The 21,917-nt window shown below is 37.2% G+C and overlaps 1 long non-coding RNA gene across 1 annotated transcript; it reads left to right on the top strand.

Moving 5' to 3' along the window:
- The first annotated feature begins 878 nt into the window (after window positions 1-878).
- LOC147566140 (uncharacterized) lies at window positions 879-4,284 on the top strand. Its single transcript, XR_015230367.1, has 2 exons — window positions 879-1,704; window positions 2,449-4,284. It is a non-coding gene; the product is annotated as an uncharacterized LOC147566140 (long non-coding RNA).
- Window positions 4,285-21,917: the final 17,633 nt, after the last annotated feature.

The raw sequence follows: 21,917 nt of genomic DNA, 5'->3' as shown, positions 1-21,917 counted from the left end.
TTAGCATGAAACTACTAGTGAGGAGACACTTACATTTTAGGATGAAACTACTAGTGAGGAGACTTTTAGCATTTATATGCGTTTATCGATCTTGATTCGCTTGTTTAGCATGCTTGAGTGTGTCATTAATTGTCATTATCTTATTTACATCGATGTTGAACTCTTTTATGTCTTTAAAATCTTGAATTTTGTGGGTATATTCTCTGGAAACCCTCACGAGACGACACTCGTCCACTAGGGGTAACCTAGGGGTTTAACGGCTTATTGCATACGCTAAATGCAATCGGGATTCCTCCGAAAGTGAGTTAGGATTTTACTTTAAGTTTGTTTGCTCGAGGACTAGCATATTCCAAGTTTGGGGATGTTTGATGTGGCGTTAAAATGTCACATTTGGACCACTTAACTTCGATGAGTTAGTTCTTTTCGTGTTTTATTTCTAATTATTTATAAGTTTTTCTTGGTAGGTACCTTATTTGGAGTTTGACGCTTCATTCGAAATAAAACGGAACATTTATCACATTTTATCTCATGTGGAAGAGATCAGAAGGAAAAAGAGACCAGGGGTATTTTGGTAATTTTGGCAGAGATCATAGGCTAAGTGGCAAGTGGAGTCGATGGCGAATCCGGCGGCGAAGACGGAAGTTGAATCGGAGTTGGGACGGAAAAGTTACAGAGGAAAGAAGCCGAAGGACATTTTTGTCTTTTCTGAAAATTAGAAGAAATGTAGAAATATATGCTGAAGGCACCCCTTGGTTGCTAATGAGATACAAGGCCCAAAGCCCAAAGGCTAAGAGTCTAACAAAGAACAAAGAAATTCTATAAGCACCTCATTTTAATGTCGAAGTCAAAATAAGTCATGATTGACTAGGGCTTTAGTTGTGAAAGAACGAAAAAGGGAAAAGTCTGATCTCTGATGGGAGGGGCTTCATCTTCTACATTAGGTTTCTAGGGTTTGGAGAGTTGGGGGAGAGAGAGAAAAGCAGAGAGAAGTCGCCGGCCAAAGCTTGGCCGGCTAACACTTAAGGCCGGCCATAGCTTGGCCGGCAGGGAGAGAAGAAGCTCAGGTTCTTCTAGCTCGGGACAGAGAGCAACTGGTACAGCAACCACTGCCGAGAGAGAGGGTTCCAAAGAACAGCAGCTCGGTCTTCAACACAGAGCAGCTCGGTCTAGGGTTCCAAAGAACAGCAGCTCGGTCTTCAACACAGTGCAGCTCGTCGTGAAGGAGAGCAGCTCGTTCTACATTTTCTCGGCTTAGGTCTAGCTCGAAGCAGCAACCGAGAGTAAGCTCAACAGAAACGGCAAGGGGACAGCTCGGGAATCATCTAGAGCAGCTCGGGACGGCTTTAGGTTGCCGGAATCTCATTTTCCCGAGCCGGAATCAACCTTGTTTTTCGCCGGAAATATCAGACTTTCCGGAACAATTTGGAGTGATTCCGACCAATTTCTTCATTTAAAATCTTAGGGTTTTTACTTGTTTCATCTTTGGCTTGCCTCCCATGTGATTTATTTGAGATTTGGTTGTTGAAATTCTAGAGGGAGAAAGCTAGGTTAAGCTTTCATGGTGTTTTGTGATTTGAGGAAGAAGAAGACTGACTACTAAGGGGAACTCTGGTTCTGCTGAGAGGACACCTATTATACATTGTTAAAGGGACTCTTGCATTCTGTTACAGGGAGATCGACAGCACTTAAACACATATATTTTCCGTCGATCTTAGTCTCGCGCCTCATCGGAATAGGGAGATTCTCACCTTAACTCATGTCTTTCTTTGTTTTCTTCCCGTTTATTATTTGTATCGCCATGTCTAGCTAGCTTTTGTAGTCGGATACTCGTGAAACATGTTTTGATGTGACAAAAGAGTTTTATTGCTTTTAATGATAAAATCTTCCGGGTTTATAGACCGTTCATGGGCTGGAATCTGAGTTAAACCAAGAGTTCGTTGACCAATCCAAGTAAATGGGTGAAGTTAACTAACTTTTTATGCTTATAGATCATTAGTACTAGTCACTATCGATTTTGTGGATCGAAGTATCCCTCTCACTCGATTCTTGCTCGACTCTTCCCGAATCTCTCACCTTTAGTTTAGTTAGCCTTATTTGTTTATTTATTTGAAATCAATCCAAAAACCAACTTATTATCTTTTCGTTTTTAGTCTGAGTTAATAACTGACACTTAAACCGGTGGGTTAGACTTTCTAGATATTCGTATTACCATCCTATCTTCGTGGATCGATCCCGGTCTTACCGGGTTATTACTTGACGCCCGTATACTTGCGGGTGGAGACCTTTTAGGGTAACCTTTTAGCCCCATCAAGTTTTTCGCGCCGCTGCCGGGGATAGGTTTAGTAGTTCGGATATTGTTTGTTCGTTTTGTTCATTAGTTTAGTGTTATTTGTTAACTTAGACGTTTTTGTTTATTTTTTTTAGTTTCTCACTCTTTCTTATTTTCAGGAACTACTTTAAGGAAGAAACCGAAAAAAAAAAGAACATAAGAGCGAAGGAAAAGAAAGAAATCGGAAGGAAAAACGAAACGAGAGGAGCATCCGCTAGTATCGTATTCTATCTCTTTCTTTCTTACTTGTGTGTGATTGGTTGGATAAGTTTTGATTTGCATCGATAGCTTGTTTGTTAGTTCCTTGAGCATTGTGAGATCATGGCACGTTATTCTAACGGTTGGTCATTCCATGTTGATGATGATGATGACCTTGATCTGAGGAGTTCCATCACTACCCGACCTGGTATGACCTTTGGAGAATACCAACAGATGAGTAGAAACGAGTCTGACCGACCTGGTATGACATTTGGGGATTATCAACGAATGTCTAGAAACGGTCCGATTAGTGAGTGGAGTAGACCAGAACCTGATCGATCTCGTATGACATTAGGATAATACCGACAAATGTACAGAGATGGTCAGATTAGTGATGGATATGGTCTGACACCAAATATGTATGAGAGACCTTATAGTCCACACTATTTTGAGACCAATGATTTTAGAGTCAGGTATGATCCTAATATGTAAGATGGGAGTTATGATCAAGAACCTTCATTTAATTACACTAGTGAGCCTTATTATGAGGAGACTCTTGAAGAGTCCACAAGTCGTCTTACAGAGATGATGTCACAATTTGCAACTCAAACGAAGCAGGAGATTGAGTCTTTAAGACATCAGGTAAAGATGCTTAAGTCACAGTTATTCGCCGACGAGGAAGGGGTTTCACCACCCCAAACTCAAGAGGGTACTAGGTACGATGACGAGGGTAATACGTCTAACCCTAGTACTAAATTAAATGTCGATGAATTTACTGATAGTACCTTAGAGCCTGAACGGTCTGATGGCCTTGTTGTCTTGTTTCCTCCACCAATGTCGTCTCACCATGATAGGACTACATTAGACGTTGATGTTCAGGGTGATGGCTCTACGAGCAAGTTTGAGGATGACACGATTATGAACTATCCGATTTTTGGCACTTGTAAGGAGTCAGTCTTAGATGCAATTCTAGGAAGGCCTGATATTATCACTGACTGCGAGCTGCTGCCTCCTTCGTTGTTCCCGTGCCTGCTGTCCCGAGTAGAAAAACTGATGTTCCGAACTCTTCTTCTCGCATGTGCCGGCTAAGCTTGGCCGGCCTAGTGTGCTGGCCGGACCAAGCTTGGCCGGCAACTCTCCTTTTTCTCTCTCTTCCTCAAACTTTTCCTCCTAAACTTTAATTTCTAATTGAGAAGATGAAGCCCTTTTTCAGACTTTACCCTTTTCTTTTCACCCACAAACTTTTCTTTTTCTTTTCTTTTTCAGACTTTACCCTAATTTCTAATTTCTAATCTTAGTCCACCCACTAAGATTTGGTCTTCATACCACAAAAGTGCTCATAGAATTTTTCATTGCTCCTCTTCTTTAGGCTCTTGGGCTTTGGGTTGGAGTTTTGGTCTTCAGATTGACCAGTTAAATTTTAACACTGTTAATTCTAACTATATTACTTAAAAAGTTATGGTTATATTTAAGTAAACTTGCCTAATATCACATTTGCTTCAAACGAAAATAACTTATTCTGTCCATCTTCTTCCCTTTTTATTTCTTCCACTTTTGATTTACACCGGATAACGAAGAGGTGTTGTCGATTGATAGAACTTGCTTAACCCTTGGTTTTCTTTAAAAAAAATAAATTAAGGTTATATTTAAGTAAACTTGCCTAATCTCACATTTGCTTCAAACGAAAATAACTTATTCTGTTCATCTTCTTCCCTTTTTATTTCTTCAACTTTTTATTTCTTCACATTTGCTTCAAACGAAAATAACTTGCTTAACCCTTGGTTTTCTTTAAAAAAAAAAGTTATGGTTATATTTAAGTAAACTTGCCTAATCTCACATTTGCTTCAAACGAAAATAACTTATTCTGTTCATCTTCTTCCCTTTTTATTTCTTCAACTTTTGATTTTCACCGGATAATGAAGAAGTGTTGTCGATTGATAGAACTTGCTTAACCCTTTTTATTTCTTCAAACGAAAAAAAATCGACATCTTTCTTGGCCAAAATCAATAAGTACGACAAGAGTTTTTACTTTGTATTTTAGGGTTTATTACTTTGTATTTTAGGGTTTATTACTTTGTATCTTAGAGTTTTTACTTTGTCTTGGGTCTTCTGGATTGTTCGTTTTTTAATTTTTACCAATCTATTTTAGACTTCTTATCCCGTGAAAATCTAGTACTTGTCGTCCTCAAGGGTGGTTTGCATTATCCTATAACACATTATCATGTAACAAAAACAAAATTGTTCTTTTTATACCCTATTATTTGGAACTGGTGAATAATTTTCAACTCTAAAAATGGATGAGGTGGGTCATTTTCATACACTAGAGTTGGACCAATCAACCTCTTCTCTCTCTCTTTCTACCTCTTTCTCTCACTAGAATTTTGCTCTCTGTTACTGTTACCATGTAGATTTCTCAATTAATTTTCATGGAAGTTCAAGAAGAATCGACTGTGAATATGGGTTATAACGATTTAACTTATATAGCAAAGGGTAAGCGTACAAAACGTCAAAGACCCTTGTCTCTAATTATTGTTTCTACGGCCACAAGTTCATCAATTGGTAATAATCAAACCTCTGTTTTTCAAACTTCATCAACTGGTTTTACAGATAGTACTAAAGAAGGAGAAGATATGGCTAATTAACGGTGGTAATATTTAACAGTGTTAAAACTTAGCAACGTTCAAATTTAACTGGTCAATCCTAGTCCACTATCCCATTACAAAATAATAAACGGTCATCCCCTTTCGCAAATTATTATTAGTATGTGTCTGCGAAATCTTGAGTTTGGAATTGATTTCATCATTCATCAGTTCAATCAAATTCAGAATCACCAATGAATTTTTGCCTCCATCCCAAATAAAATTGGCGAACTTCATTTGCTAGTCTTACAGTTTATGTAAATTCAAAAAATTAAGAGTTGGATTTTCAAAGAGGATTTCCATATTGCCAACACAAGATGAAGCTTCATTTGCCTCCATCCAAATTCAAAATTTAAGCGTTTGGAATTGATTTCATCTCTAACTTCGTCTCTCTTTCATAATGACAACACATGATCAAGCTTCTACTCATGACCTCATCTAGTGGTGGCCAACGGGCCGTGCCGTGCCGGCACGGCCCGTTTGGCAGCCGTGGCGTGTCAGACACGCCACGGCCACGCCAGGCACGGCTTGAGCCGTGCCGTTCCGTTCCGTGCCCAGACTACAAAGGTCTGGGCACAGAAACGGCCCAGGGGAACGGCCCAGCCGTTCCCGTGGCGTTTCCGTTGCGTTTCTGGCCGTTCCCGTGGTCGTTCCGTGGCGTTCCCGTAGTCGTTCTCGTGGCCGTTCCGTGGCGTTCCCGTGGCTCCGACTCATTCATAAATATTTTTTTTACTTGTCAAAAAAAAGTAATAAAAGAAGCATTACATTTTTTTCAAGTAAAAAATTGTGATGTACAAAAACTTTAGAGTTTATGTCATATCTTTGTTTATTTTATTGGAAAAGAGTTGTATAAAGATTCTCCACATTTACTTTATATTTTGTGGTTTAGGTGTGGGACTATCTTTACCACTTTATTTGTTAATTTTTTTGAAAAAAAGTTTTAGTTTGTTTCAACAAAAAAAAAATCTAAGTAAAAAAACATAAAGTAAAAACTCTTTTGTTAAATTCAAGTATTACTTTTTCTTTAAGTATTACTTCTTTTTTTAATTCAAGTATTACTTTTTTTTAATGTTTTTTTCTTTTTGTAATATAAAGTAGTTGTTATGAAAATCTAACAATTTGTAAACACATTAGAATATTAGTACACCCTAAGTAATTCTTAAAAATTCAAATAACTAAAATGGGCCGTTGCTAGCGTGTCGTTGTTGTCGTTTCCGTTCCGTGTCGTTCCGTGCCCACGGGTCGTGCCGTGTATGATCCGTTCCGTGTCGTTCCTGCGTGTCTGATGGGCCGTGTTTAACGGGTCTGGGGCTCTAAAATCCCAGCCCCGACACGGCACGCCAGACCCGTGACGGGTCGGCACGGCACGGAACGGACCGTTCCGTGCCGTTCCGTGTCTTCAAATAAGCGGGCCGTGCCGGTCCGTTTTCGTGTCGGCACGGCCCGTTGGCCACCACTAACCTCATCACGCAACATGTCCTTAGATTTCACTTCTCTAGAAAGCTCCCTCGACCAAATGACTGAATCTAATATCTCTGAATATTTATTTTATGAATACAAACCCCAACTCAATTTAGCTTCTTTTATATCAAATTCTTCATCAAAAATTTCAAATTCCATCGAAGCATATATATATATACGTAATATATATATATAGAGAGAGAGAGAAGCTTCCAAATGTGTGTCAACAGTGACTAGTCGAAGTTGAAACACAGTTTTCCACATCAGCAAGTTCAGATATGCAAACTCACAAACCATCCAGAGAGAGAGATTGTACCAAAAACTAAGAGGTTGAATACAATTAGTCAAGTGGGGCAATGTGCCATATCAAATTTCCTTCCAAAAACTAACCTTATCAGCAATGGCATGTTTCTTTCCTTCTGCAACATGAGTCGTTGTCGTCTTTCCACCTTCAGTTAATTATGAAAAACGTCGTTTTTCTGCAAAGTTGAGTTTGCAAAATGTAAATTGCAAATGAGATTTACGAAATGTAAACTGCAAACTGAAATTTCCAAAATGTAATTTGCAAAATGTTAGTCGCAAGCTTTGCAAACTCGATTTGTAAATCGAGAACGTAAACCAAACCTCTGTTTTTCAAACTTCATCAACTGGTTTTACAGATAGGTCTAAAGAAGAAGAAGATATGGCTAATTAACGGTGGTAATATTTAACGGTGTTAAAACTTAGCAGCGTTCAAATTTAACTGGTCAATCCTAGTCCACTATCCCTTTACAAAATAATAAACGGTCATCCCCATTCGCAAAACTCCGGTACTTATATACGACCCTTTCGCAAAATAACTCAAAAACTTACTTGTTTTTTTAGTTATTATCATTAATATTATGACCCAAACAACCATTTCCTGTATATGTTTTTTTGTTTTGTTGCAAGCGAGTTTATATGTTTTTACAAAAGACCAGTAATGTAACAAATATTGTTGTACTAAATATTGAATTGTATCCCAGCCCAACATATGTAAAAGAACTAGACTTATTTTTAAGTTCAAAAGTAAACGCTACCGACACCGACTTTCTCAAAAAGAAAAAGAAAAAAAGTACACATGGACTTTATATCTTTTAAATAGTTGCAAATTGCATAACGGTGCGAACGCATTAAAAACCGTTTACATTGATCTTCTTCATATCAATTTCAAATGTATAGGCTTACATGTTACCGTTCTAATATATTATGTATATTTTATTTGGTCATGATGGATTAGAACTTAAAATAAATTTTCCAAAATTAAAATTCTATTGTACAAACGAATATAATTGAATTCTTATTAGTTCTCCAAAAGAAAAGATTAATGTGTATAGGGTATTGATTAACTTATTATAAATAGGAAAAACTCAGAACTATCTTGTTACTCCTACAAACCAAAGTTGCATACTCGAAATCAGATTATGGCAAAACTAGGTGTGTCTCCTTTTCTTGTAGGCTTCTTATCCGTTTTGATCTTTCTCCACTTCGGGTAAGTACTATACGTAAATACAATATATACATATACATATGGGTTAATGTTGTTCTGAGTATTGGTTTTAACCTTGCTCGTGTTGGCCAGGGCCGGCCCTGACTTTTCGGTGGCCCGAAGCGAGGTCTGAAAATGTGGCCCTTTCTATCGAATTGTAAAATGTATTACATGAAAACCGTTAGTACTGCAAAATATTTTCATCATATTTATAAACAAAATAGTTTTTCTGATGATTACAATCACTGAAATTTTGTTCTTTTGAAATTTTTCGATGCAAAGTCACTAATAATCGTCGAACAATCAAGACTTTCAGACATATCCTTCTCAATAGATAATATAGCTAACCCGTTTGACCTTTCTTGCGACATAGTAGATCAAATATAAGACTTAATCAACTTCAACTTAGAAAAACTTCTTCGTGCAGAGGCAACAGTAACTGGTATAGTCAACATAATTCTATAAGAAACCTATGTGTTCGGGTAACAACCTTTCCTATCTTTCAAAAAATATAGCACTTCAACTGGTCTTTTGATCTCATTTGGTAAAAGACGCTTCAACACTTTCAGTTCATAAAATAAGTCTAGTCCATTTATGTCATATGACTCATTATGCTTGAAAAAGGATTCAACGCGAACACATGAATCTCTCAAATCGCCATCAGTTTAACTTCTTTAACTCAAACAGCAAACCAAATATTTCTTTGTACTTCTGGAATTGCTCGAATCTGCTCTTAAATGAACAAAGAGCATAATCTAATATGTATATGAAATAATAAACTAAATGCTTCTGCAGACGACATTGATGGATCTTCACACACATTCTCATCAAACTGCTTCTTTCTTCGAATAATACGTTTTTTCCGAAATATTGCTTCAACTCTCATCATAATGGCAATCTCTTTAGCTTCAATCGTGTCTTCTTCAAACCCCACTTCTCTATAATCTTCAAGATAACGAATGAGCTCGTTCAATTTCTCTAATGCAACATCAATATTTATATCTTCAGTTTGAAGTGTCTTGCTAACAGAGTTTACCGCAAACAATATATTATGCCAAATAACCATTCTCAAAAGGAATTCAGAATTTTATATGTCCTGTTCTAATATATTTTCGGCACGAGCTGTTTTTGAATCATCACTTGTCTCCACCAATTCTTCTAAAGTTCCTAGTAATAAGGATTGAAGATTAGGTTTTCATCAATAATTTTTCGTTAACTTAATATACCCTACACCATCTAGATATTGTCAATTTTGTTATTATATATAACAGGAAAGAGAGAGAGTAAATAAATAGAAATTTAGATTTAGATTAATTTAATAAACTCTACAACATATAAAGATCATATATTTATATATAATAGGAAGGAGAGAGAAAAAATAAATAAATAGTAGAAAAAAAGATTTGTTCTATCTTAAATAAGGCAATAAGTCAATGACTTTGAAGAATCCAAGAAGGGAAGGTGACTAGGTGAGATGAGTAGATGACAATGGATCTCTCATCCCGTAGTGGAGAAGAAGAGGGTGTTCTCAGGTCCGGTTTGGCATTTTGGCTTGAAGAAAGAAAAGGATATTAGGATTTCATGATTTGGGTATTCAAAGTTTTAAGTTTTTTTTTCATGCCAAACAAACTGTTGGGCCCATCATTCATTTAAAGATCATCAAATTTGGTGGCCCTTTTTACTTAACGTTTGTTAGATGGGGCCCTTATAATTTTCTTAGAGAGTTAGGCTTCTTATATATTTCTTGAAGAAATTAATGTCTTTGGTGGCCCCTAAAAGCCGGTGGCCCGAAGCGACGCTTTGTTCGCTTTGGCCCAGGGCCACCCCTGGTGTTGGCAGAAATGTGAAGGGTGTACTTGTGCCGTTTGACTGCCCTGGGGCCGTCAAGTTCTCACTAATAAGCCCTTGCGATCAATGTGATGCGGTATGTGGTGCCTTCGCATCTGAGGGTGTTGTTAGCAACTATTGCTTCCACGCTCCGTCTGGAGAAGAGGCTTGTGCTTGCTGCTAATGTATCGGAAATCAATAAACAGTACAGTACTCCCTTGCTGGTTGATTTGGGGACACAATAGTACGTTCTTTTCGTGATAAATAAAAATGTGTTATTAGATGGACTTTCTTGTATTGGAACACTAACCATGTTTGGTTTGTGATCTCTTTTCCTTCAATGCAAATATTCAATTTTTGTGAGTTTACACAATTATATTTGCAATTCTTGTTTATTATTCTATGTAACTTTTGGCTTAAAGTGATGGAGAAACTGGCCTAAAACCAACCGATGGGTGAAATTACAATCATAAAATTTACAAAAAGTTTCACTCGCGATTCGATATTTCAACTTACCCAATATGTGGTTGTTAATCAGAAGTACCAAAAGGTCAAACAACGATTTAGAACTCAACCATAATATGAAAAACATATTGACATAGGATCGTGTTTGAAAGATCTTTTTTATTTTTGTTGAAATGTTTGAATTATCTTGTTAAATACTTTCAAATTATAAAATATTTACATTATAGCGGGATATATATGTTTTAGTTAAAAGTTAAAGTTTCGGCAAAATAATACTATAAATGCTAATGCAATTAGGTAAAGTTTCACGGGTTTTAGGTCCGATATAAAATTCAAAAAGGGATTAAGGTCCAATCTTCTAAGAAAATAAGATTTTAGTCATTTTCTCTTTTGAAAGCAACATTGTTAATACATAATGTGTTATGTGTGACACATATAAAAAAAAAAGCAATAAGGTATGAAACTTTAAAAATAATAACACGTTATTTATGAAACAAAACAAGAATCAATAAACAGAAAAACACTGTAACTTTGACATCTAGACATACTTTTTTTTTTGAATTGGTAAGTGTGTGCCTCGAACCCTTGACCTTTAAGTTGGACATCTAGACATACTTTTATATACTAAATGTGTTTTGTTGTAGAAATATACGTAATTTATACTAAATAACGGGTATTGCGAAACAGATAGTAAGTTTGAAATCAATCAAAAAAAGTTGAGAAAAACAAAGAAAAAGAATTTTGGGGATTGCTTTCCAAAAGTGAGTTTTTTCTTATATAAAAGGTTATAATGGGTATTATGATTAAATAGAAATGATAGAGATCTGTTTTTTTCTATAGAGATGGGTCAATTTGGACTAAATATCCATTATAATTATTATTTTGGCTTAAATCCTATATTAATATTAGGATGGACCAAAATATGTGTTTAGGTGTAGATTTTTGGACTAGAAATCCAAAAATTATTAGATAAATATATGTAGAGGGTTGTAAATGAGTTATTCAAGTACCAAAAAATGAAACCCTCACGACTCCCTTCCCCAGGTCCATCACTAAAAACTTCCATGTTATTACCTCTACCGGGGGAGAAGAAATCAACTCTGTGGGTAAGCCGGTGGAACTCTCACTAGGGGTGTCAACGGGTTGGTTTTGGTTTGGGTATCTCACTACCCATAACTGGAACCTTTTAAAAATTACAGTTCTGGTTCCTACCAGTTCAGGTCTGGTTCCACAATTTAAGGATTCAGAAGGAACCTATAAAAAAACGAAGGTGCCCGTCGGATATCGAATATTTATCGGTTCATTTGATGGATTCTTATGTAATCGTGTTTAACACTAATTAGGAAGGTTAAACTTCATTCAAAAACTCAAATAGTTTTTGTAGAATCTATTAAATAATCGGGGATGAGATTTAAGTCCAAAATCGCATGATCAATGAGTCTAAAGACCAAAGATAATCTGAAATAGAAAATAAATCCACTCAAAGTAAATTACATGTCTATCCTCTTATTCTCTTTGGTGGGCAATACGTGGACAACCGCTTTTCTTATATGGACAACTATCTTATGTAGACAACTCAAAAAAATTAATTTTTTTATATGGACATCAGTTTCTAAGGAGACAACTCTCTATTATTTTCACTCAAGTCCTCTTAGAATCAGATGTATTATTTGATGACCTCCTTTTTTTTTCCATAAACCCTAGTTTTTTTTTTATGAAGACCATAAATCCTAGTTAGTTTGCTCTTCTTCTATTACTTCCTCTTCATCATCAACACCCAAATTTCTAGAGAGAGAATTTTTTTGGAGAAACATTGTTGATTATGACATCAAACGAAGCGAAGGGAATTGCTAAAGAATCTCCCCAAAGAGAAATGTAAAAACCCTAAAACCTAGAAATCAAAATTTTCTAAACCCTAATTTCTCTCTCTAGAAATTACTAGATAAATGATTGTACTTCAAGTATGATTACACTCATAGAGGGGAAAACAAGTAGGGTTTTGCCTTCTCTGTTCTTGAGGTTGAGAAACTTGGATTTATTCCAATTTCTTCTTCTTTATTTAGTAGCTCTGAGTTGGATAGATTTTTTTTATATATTCCTTGATGCATCAATTTTCATCTTTTCCCTGTTTATAACAAGTTTACATGATTATCAAGAACATAATACTATTACATTTTCTCATGAGTTTTTATGTTTATTTAGTAGCATGAGTTGGATAGATTACTGTACTTCAAGTATGATAACACTCCGAGAAGCAAGAAGAAGAAGATGATGATAAAGAAGACAATTTAAGTTTTCAATTTTTAACTATTATTTTTGTTAATAGTCCACAATTTACTAACTATTAGTATTTAAGACTTTATGGAGTTGTCCCCTTATTAAATCAAAGTAAACTAAGTCAAGCATAGTTGACTCGCATCAGGCTCGAAAATAGTTGTCCATATAAACAAAATGGTTGTCCGCGTATTGGCCACCTTCTCTTTTACTGACTAACCTATCCTAAGTTAAAAAAAAAACAACCCAAAATAAAAGATACCATAATATATAGAGATTCATTACATTTATTTCTTCAAAAACATACTTTCTTTCCCCGGAAAAAGTTGTCTTTTTTCGTTTAGCATAACAAAAAAAAGTAGCCTTTTCTATTTCAAAAAAATAACCAAAAAAAAGTTGCCTTTTCCTCAAATATCAAACTAAAGAGAGAGAGAGAGAGAAAGAGAGGGAAACTTTTATCTTAAACACGCCCAAAATAAACCTAACAGAGAGAGAGAGAGAGCATCGAGTAGGAGAGAGGGAGAATCCATTGTTGGTTTCTTTCATCATCATCAACAGTAAAGAGTAAGTTATTTTGGTTTTCATCATTTTTGTTGTTCCTTCAACTTTGTTTATGATTTAGATTGATTTCTACAACACAAAACGAATTAGGTTTTGATTTTTGAAACTTTAACTATGATTTATTTTTCTGAAATTGATTAGTTAATAAAAAAATTTTAGGGTTTAGTTGTTTCGAAGTGGTTTAATGGAAGTTATTTTCAAAACCCTAAATCAGTTCAAAGTGAAGAGTATGTTTCTTTTTTGCATGCAACAAAAAATTTGTATTGTTACCTTGTCTCTGTTGTTGTGAAATATCTTTGAAGAAATGGTTTCTGCTTAAATTTTTTTATTTTAGACCGACAATTTAGGGTTCTATCTAATTTAGGATTTTGTATTGTAGACTTTCAAGCATAGTGTTAGATCCAGAAAATAGTTACTTTCAATAAAAATTTAATATTTTGTCTAGCATTATTAAGTTTCTTATAAAACTTTATCAATGGTTACCAGTCAAACCTGATTTTTGACAACCATAGAACATTACATGGTGTAATATGGGAAAAAAATGAGAGAATAAATTGGATTATAAAAACAATGTCATTTTTTTGTCTAGCATTTTTGAAGTTTATCATAGAACCTTGAAATGGTTACTGTTCAAAACTGGTTTCATAAGAAAAATGACTTGTTTGACTAGCACTTTTTAGTTCTTATAGAAACGCATAAATGGTTACAACCCAAAGATGTTGAATTGGTTTGTTGTTTGAACTTTGACAGGCCTGATTGTAGGTTGTATGTGATTTTGCACATGGAAGAACTTTATATCGAATCGAACTATAAACATTTTCCTAACGAGATGCAAAAAGATGATTGGACAAAACTAGCGCAAAGGAAAAGAGGTGAACTAACTTGGTTGTTGCTGAATGAATCGAAGGATATATGGAGAAAATTTTTTGAAGTTTTTTAACTTGTATTTTGTAAAAAACTATGTGATAAAACATAGCAAACATGTTTATGTTTTAAGTTTGAATAACATCTTGAGCAGTTATGGGATTATTTATCAATGTTCTATAATACCACAATTATATTATATTTTAGATGTCGTTCAACAGGTTTATAGATACGATAAAGATGTTATTCAAATTTCTTGGACACTACTGAAACTATACAATTATAATACGTGGTAGGGCAAAGGCATGATGAACTCAAACACTTAATGCTGAATCCATTGATAACATATATAAGTATATAACTAAGGAAACAAATAGTTCGTACACTTAATGCTGAATCCAATAACATATATAACCAAGAAATTTGGGTATGTTTCCTGAGCTCTCTCTTCTTACTGTCCTTGGTCTTCCCAGTTTTCTCTTTGTTAACGGAGGTAGTGTTCTTGTTTCATCGATGTACTCCATTGGCTCATCATAATTTGGTATTGGGTAGACATAATATTGATAAGTGTTGACGAACGCTTGTTTGGTGAAAATGATCAAAAAAAACTTGTCGTATCACCATCATAATTCTTGATGCACAACATGACATGTTGACAAGGGATACCATCTATCGACCACCTACCGCAACTACATGTGAGATCAATGAGATTGACAGAGTAGAATACGAATGTAGAAAATGCTAGTAGATGTCACTAGAATCGATAAAATGCTAGTAGAATACGAAAAATGTAACAAAAACAATTTCACCTTATACATTTTAATTACTAAAAAGTATTTGTTAACCTATTGTAACAAATTCATTCAACAGATACTGATAGAATGTAGAATATGCTAGTAGAATCAATAGGATGCTAAAAAAATAGTATTTGCATTTTAACCTACTGCAATAAATACATTCAACAGATGCTAATGGAATGTAAAAAATGTTATTAGAATCAATAAGATGCTAACAAAATAGTATTTGTTTTTTAACCTATTGTAACAAATTCATAACAGATGCTAATAGAATGTAGAAAATGTTAGTAGAATACCGAAAATGTAGCAAACACAATTTCACTTTATAAAATTTTTTTATGAAAAAAATATTGAATTAATAGAGATTTCAACATTCACTTTTTACCAAAAAGTGATAAAAAATGTTACATATAAGTTTTTTGTTAGAATATATAATTTTTTTAAGAAGATCGTAGTAATAGAGATTTATAGATTCTGACGATCAATTTAAGTTGGACATACCTCACAAAATAATTTGTAGATGTCTAATTAGATCGAGGTAGAGATAAAACGCAAATCACAACTTCATACTTTCTTGAAGTTCAAAGAACAATGAGTTACAGAGAGAGAAATTCGTTTTTGGGATTGAACATCTCGTTTTAGGTAAATATCCATTGATTTGGTAGGTTACTTTAATCAAATACAACGGATTTAGAAATAATATACTTTCTTGAATTTAAAGAATATAGAGTTACATAGATAGAAACTCGTTTTTTTGAGAGTGCAACTCATTTTTGTTAAATATCCACTGATTTGGTTAAATATTTATGAAGTTTATGGAAATAAAGATTGGTATTAAATATCCAACATAAATATTCTTTCATAAAATATATGGAAAGAGTTATTAACTTAAACGGTATAAACCTTTGGTTTACCAATGGTTAAAAAATATTTATGAAAAGGCAAAAATGAGAGATAATTAAAGGATTGATGCATGGGGCCCACCAAATAGTTAATTTTGGGACTTATTTTACATTTTCGGTTTATTTTGGTTTTATTTTATTTATTAATTTAGGAGTGGATATATGACTCATTACCCCCCCCCCCCTATTTTTGGACCTTAAACTCAAAAATTCTTAAATAATACATGAATGAGTTATTAAAATTTACGACAAATCTGAGTATTGCATATTATAAGTTGCTATAAAATTTGTTATTAAATATAGTTTGATTATCGATTAAGAATGTTATGTTAAGTGAGAAACTCAATATGACATGATTAGAATATAATTAAAATAAAATAATATGATAGGAAAAAACATAAAATAAGTAATTAAGACCTTAAAATTTGTGAAAGAAACGACTAATTATGCATTAAATTCGGGTATCGAGTACCCATCGGGTACCCGTCGGATATACCCAAGAAGTATTGTAATCTTATCGGTTCAAATTGGGTAACACCCGTTGGGTATTAAATTCTTATCGGATATGAAAATGAGCATCCAAAACCGGCACAAATAGTTCCGGTTTCGGTTCGTTTCCGAGTAAATGGGTTCAAATTAGGTAACACCTGTTGGGTATTAAATTCTTTAATTGGACCGATTTTTAGTTCTAATAATCACCCGACGAAAATTAATTAAAATGTATAATTGTCACTCTTAAATTTTATTGATTAAATCTCGTTATCTTGCAAAATAAACAAAACTATAATAACGTTGATAGAGATGTGAAAAAGTAATATATATATATATATATATATATATAGAATCCGAGTCGTGACTGGGGAATTCGGAGGCCGTATATACAATATATATAAATTAAAACAATTAATCAAAATCGAAATTTCTTATATTATACTGATTTTGTATCATTGGGTCTACCTTAATAGTCATAAAAATCGTAAGATATTTTATCTTACAAAATTGGAAACTTTAAAACAAAAAATATTTGTTAATTTAAAATTATATATTTCTTAAGACAAATAATTGAGTCTTAACTTCGCAAAGGAAATGCCAAAAACTATAAGGAGGTACTACATTCGATAATAAGCTGCAATAAAAAGTTTAAGTGGTGTCTAAGGTTGGAGTCGACGCCCCTAACTTCAAGGGCGCCATCTTGGGAAGTCACGACTAAAGTTATAGGAAACTTATGTTTGAAAAGTACATACTAAATATTCTTAACGATTACAGGTGGATCAGCCCACACATAACTCCAGCTCTCGAAGACTGGCCCCTTTGAGGAGGGGGCCAGGGCGGACGCCATGTCGACCCCCTCAAACACGGGTCTGTGCCTTAGTGACTAAATCACAGAAGAAGAACTGAATGTACCAAAATTGTGTGGTGGTAAACACCACTGACTTGAAAGCGATTACGACACAATCCCAGTGCAATTTGTGAACTGTCGGACGCTCTAACTGTGGTTGCACTTGTAGAGAACCCTAACGGAGGATGCATAAAAACTAAGATTGCAATTTAATCACTCTATGTTATTTCTATGAACCTGATCTGGATTTATAGACTCAAAAAAAATTGTAACCATCTTGAAAACGTGGAGAAGAAGATAGAGGCGGTGGAGATATACTCGGACTAGATCGTCATATCCAACGATTTTGTTGTTATGAAAGACCATTTCAAATAAAATTACTCCCCATAACTAATAGATATTTATTTATTTTTTTAATTCCTCAAGCCTCAAGTCCTAAGGCCGACCAGGTGTGACGTGCATATTCTTGAGCATGCATATGACGTGACGAGTGCTAGGAGAGCACGTACGAGCATATAGGCCGTAGGGCCGAATACGAGGTCGAAGTAGGGCAAGAGTGCCAGCAAGCTTCCTTAGGCCATGCACGGGGACATCCGTGGCATTCAAGACTTTGTCAAGGATACGAAGGGTCATTTGGACGAGAGTATGCCTGGTTAAAAGGATTGATGTTTCCTTTTGGAAATAGGCAAAACAAGAAGTTTGGACCTTAGGAGGGCGTGGTCTCCCTTCCTCATATGCATCCAGCATATGCCAAGACCTCGTGGATGGGAGCTCGCCCATCTTAGCATGGTATGCACAAAAGTGAGCATCCTCGTGGCGCAACCCATAAGGCCGGCCTAGCGTATGCGAGAGAAGCATATTGCACGGGTTCCCTTGTCATAGGAAATGGCTCGGGACAGTACCTGGAGATAGGTTACTGCGGGTTCCTTTGGAAAAGGTGTTACATGTTCTCATGCCATGGCGAGGCGTGCGTCGTGCTAGCATATTCCATAAGGAGGATTGAGCTATTCAAGGGGCCAAGCCTTGATGTGCTATGTTGGGCATGAGGTAGCTTATTAGAGATGGATGCTCCTATGCCCAATGTCCGGATGGTAAGCCGAGATGATAAGGTGCCGGATGCTTGAGACTAGATGGCAAGATCCGCATATGCGGCTTGGTGTGCTCCGCACATATGTTGGTATCCTTTATAGTGGGCGAGAGTCTATGACTCAAGAAAGCGTTATACGGGGCGGCTCGAGCTATGCTCGTAGGTTTGGGACACGATGGTGTCATGCCGCATTATTGGTTGGGAACCAAGGTGACTTGATAGTCGAGATGCTCTGAATATGTTCGGGAAGGCTGGCTATGTGTTAGGAGGGAATACATAGCGCCGCACGGTACGTTAGGATTTGATATTCCGCACTATCGACCCGTGTCTTTGAGCATAATATGCCGGGTCGACCTAACGGGACAAAAAGGCCGTGACAATTGGTATCAGAGCCTGAAGAGGTGCAGGCTAGACATATACTACACTCTGATACCTATTTGACAATTGGTATCAGAGCCTGAAGAGGTGCAAGCTAGACATATACTACACTCTGATACCTATTTGACAATTGGTATCAGAGCCTGATGAGGTACAGGCTAGAGTATTGTGCTCTGATCCTATATGAGAAATGGATGTCAGAGCCTGAGATACAGGATGAAGATGTACAAGTTGAAGATGTATTACATCCTGATACCCATTCGACAATTGATGTGGTAGCCTAGGGGATAGGCAAACGAGTATATTGCTCTGGTCCTTGTGATGGATGGACTTAGAGCTTGATAGCTACAAGATATGTTCCAAGAGCCTAGTGATAGTGGCAAATGGATGTGTTTTGGGAGCTTGAGAGGACAAGCATGGAGATATGCCTAAGAACATGTGGTATGTTTGGAAGCATACTTCTAGAGCCTGGTTGGCAGGTTCAAGAGATGGTATCTATGCTCGAAGAGTGTGAAGAGGAGCTTAGTGATTCTCCCACTATGGTATGTGGTATACTAGAGTGTGTATGAAGAGCTACGTTGAGAGCATGATTCCAAGAGAAGGCTTTCAGAGTGAGATGCATTCAAGATGATATAGTCTCTGAAGCTATAGTGCAGGATGGGGCCTTTGTCGAGGGATGCATGGTGCATAAGGCGACGAGAGTTCTGATGGAAGGAATAGGCCGTGTGCACGGATGCTACGGTGGTAGCTATACTTGGGTCTATGTTCCTTTGAGATGAAGGGCATATGCTAGATATGAGATGGAGCCGTATTGGCACAAGAAGTCATGTGCAAGCTCAGTGGCAAGAGTTTAGTGTGACTTGGTGTACAAGAAGGTACCAGATATACTTGAGTCCTTTAGAGGTAAGGACAAGTGCAGAGACGAGATGAACCAAGAATGGCACAATGAGTCGTGTGCGAGCTTAGTGCAGTAATGCTCAGAACGATTTGGTGCGCATTGGGTACATCATATGTTAGAGTCCTTGGAGTGGACAACATGCTTGGTAGGAAGTGTACCAAGATAGCAAGTAGAGTCAGACTGAGAGCTTGTGGTAAGCTAATCTGAGTAAGCTTGTTGGATTGGCATCCAAGAGTGGAGCTATGTTGATCCAAGTGATACTTGAGCGTTGGAGCAGGGTATGGCAACAAGGTGTTGAAGGATACTCTCTTATGCTTAAGCCGAAGGTAGCATCGAGTGACTTGTGATGTGGTGAGTTCAAGCTACTTACAGAAGACAGAGGTCAAGAGTAAGATAGATGGACAGAGTACATCGTTGGGCAAGTTGGTGCTAGATCAAGTTGTGCTTATGTGGTATGGTGCACGATAGAGTTCGACACGATGTGTTGTAAGCGCATTTGAGTTCCAAAGAGAATGGACTCACTTGAGATGAGACATGGATATGCTAACACAGTTGTGTGAGGTATGTTGCATGAGTGCTATAAGCCGAAACCAACATTGAAGCTTATGGACATATTGGTGTGAAGTCTATGGAGACAGATTCACGAGACCAAGTACAGAACTGATGGTAGTTGGAACCGAGTTCAAGCCGTCAAGTAATATGAGGGTCTTTGTATCTGAAGTGGATCGGCCCATGTTTGAGTTATGCATTGGAGGTAAGTTGGAACCGAGTTCAAGCCTACAGTGTGCAATGAGTACGTGGTGACTGAGAAGAGATCAGCTCACGTTATGGGATTTCAGGATGGTATGTCGTGGTGACATTAAGCATCGTCCAATTCTGGTGATAATTGGAACCAAGTTCAGATCGTCAGAGATATATTAAGACGTCGAGTTTGCAATTGAGTTGTAAGCCGTATGGTGCTGCATGAGATGTGTTGGAACTTATGCAGTGGTACGTTCGGATGTGTTCAAGAGGGACACGAGCCTACCAAGATGCTCGGGTTAAGGAGCATCGCCTAAGATTAAATGACAAGTGTGTGTCTGGATGTAGTCAAAGAGGACGTTCCCAAGAGTATGCCAGTGGTGGATGGTTTGGTACCATGTAGTTCTCGCGGAGAGAAGCTACCGTGCTCGTTTCAGTGGACATCGAAGGCAACACGATAATTTCCCAAGGTAGGGATGGCACGGATGATGTCGGGCGCATGTGGCGCAAGCGCAGAGGTGCGGGTTTTGAGATGTGCACAGAGGTGCTGGGCGCAAGGGCGCAAGTGAGGCAAGGGTCGTCAAGAGAAGGGGCGACATTGCGAAGAGTCAAGTGGTATACACTCAAGGGTACAAGTAGTGGATACGTAGGTACTAGAGTGCACTTGAAGTTGGGGACAGTGGTCGAACAAGCAAACCAAGGAGTCAAAACGTGGAGTACATGGGTACATAAGGTCTGATCCAGAGGTGAGTGACATTGAAGACGAGTTGCTTCGCGATGGTAACATTGCGAGCACATGGCAAGACGCAGTGGCGTCGAGATGCTAACTCGGGTGAAGGCAACGGTTGCTGAGGTACCAGGGTGACGAGTTGTGTCGCAGTGAACTGCGATACGCATGGCAAGATTGGTCACAAAAGCAGAGATGGAAGGTGACAATCGAGATGCCAACTCGAGGTGAAGCCGAGGAGGTGAGGTACCTGAGTTCGAGGAGCGGCGGAGGCTGCAACGGAGAAGCAACATTGAGCATGGATGAATGGTAGGGAAGTCCATTATCCTAACGCATCAGTGGATGCAAAGCAGAAGGCTGCATCCATCATATGCCAAGACCTCGTGGATGGGAGCTCGCCCATCTTAGCATGGTATGCACGAAAGTGAGCATCCTCGTGGCGCAACCCATGAGGACGACCTAGCGTATGCGAGAGAAGCATATTGCACGGGTTCCCTTGTCATAGGAAATGGCTCGGGACAGTACCTGGAGATAGGTTACTGCGGGTTCCTTTTGAAAAGGTGTTACATGTTCTCATGCCATGGCGAGGCGTGCGTCGTGCTAGCATATTCCATAAGGAGGATTGAGCTATTCAAGGGGCCAAGCCTTGATGTGCTATGTTGGGCATGAGGTAGCTTATTAGAGATGGATGCTCCTATGCCCAATGTCCGGATGGTAAGCCGAGATGATAAGGTGCCGGATGCTTGAGACTAGATGGCAAAATCCGCATATGCGGCTTGGTGTGCTCCGCACATATGTTGGTATCCTTTATAGTGGGCGAGAGTCTATGACTCAAGGAAGCTGATGTAGAAACGCAGCGGAATTAAAGATATGGAATAACTAAATAAGAACAATGAAATTAAAGATCAAATAACTCTAAATAA

The sequence above is a fragment of the Eschscholzia californica genome, unplaced genomic scaffold (genome assembly GCF_041429995.1).
Source record: "Eschscholzia californica isolate CP2 unplaced genomic scaffold, dmEscCali1.0.p SCAF_1, whole genome shotgun sequence".
Classification (NCBI taxonomy): domain Eukaryota; kingdom Viridiplantae; phylum Streptophyta; class Magnoliopsida; order Ranunculales; family Papaveraceae; genus Eschscholzia; species Eschscholzia californica.
This window is presented reverse-complemented; position numbering and strand designations above follow the sequence as displayed.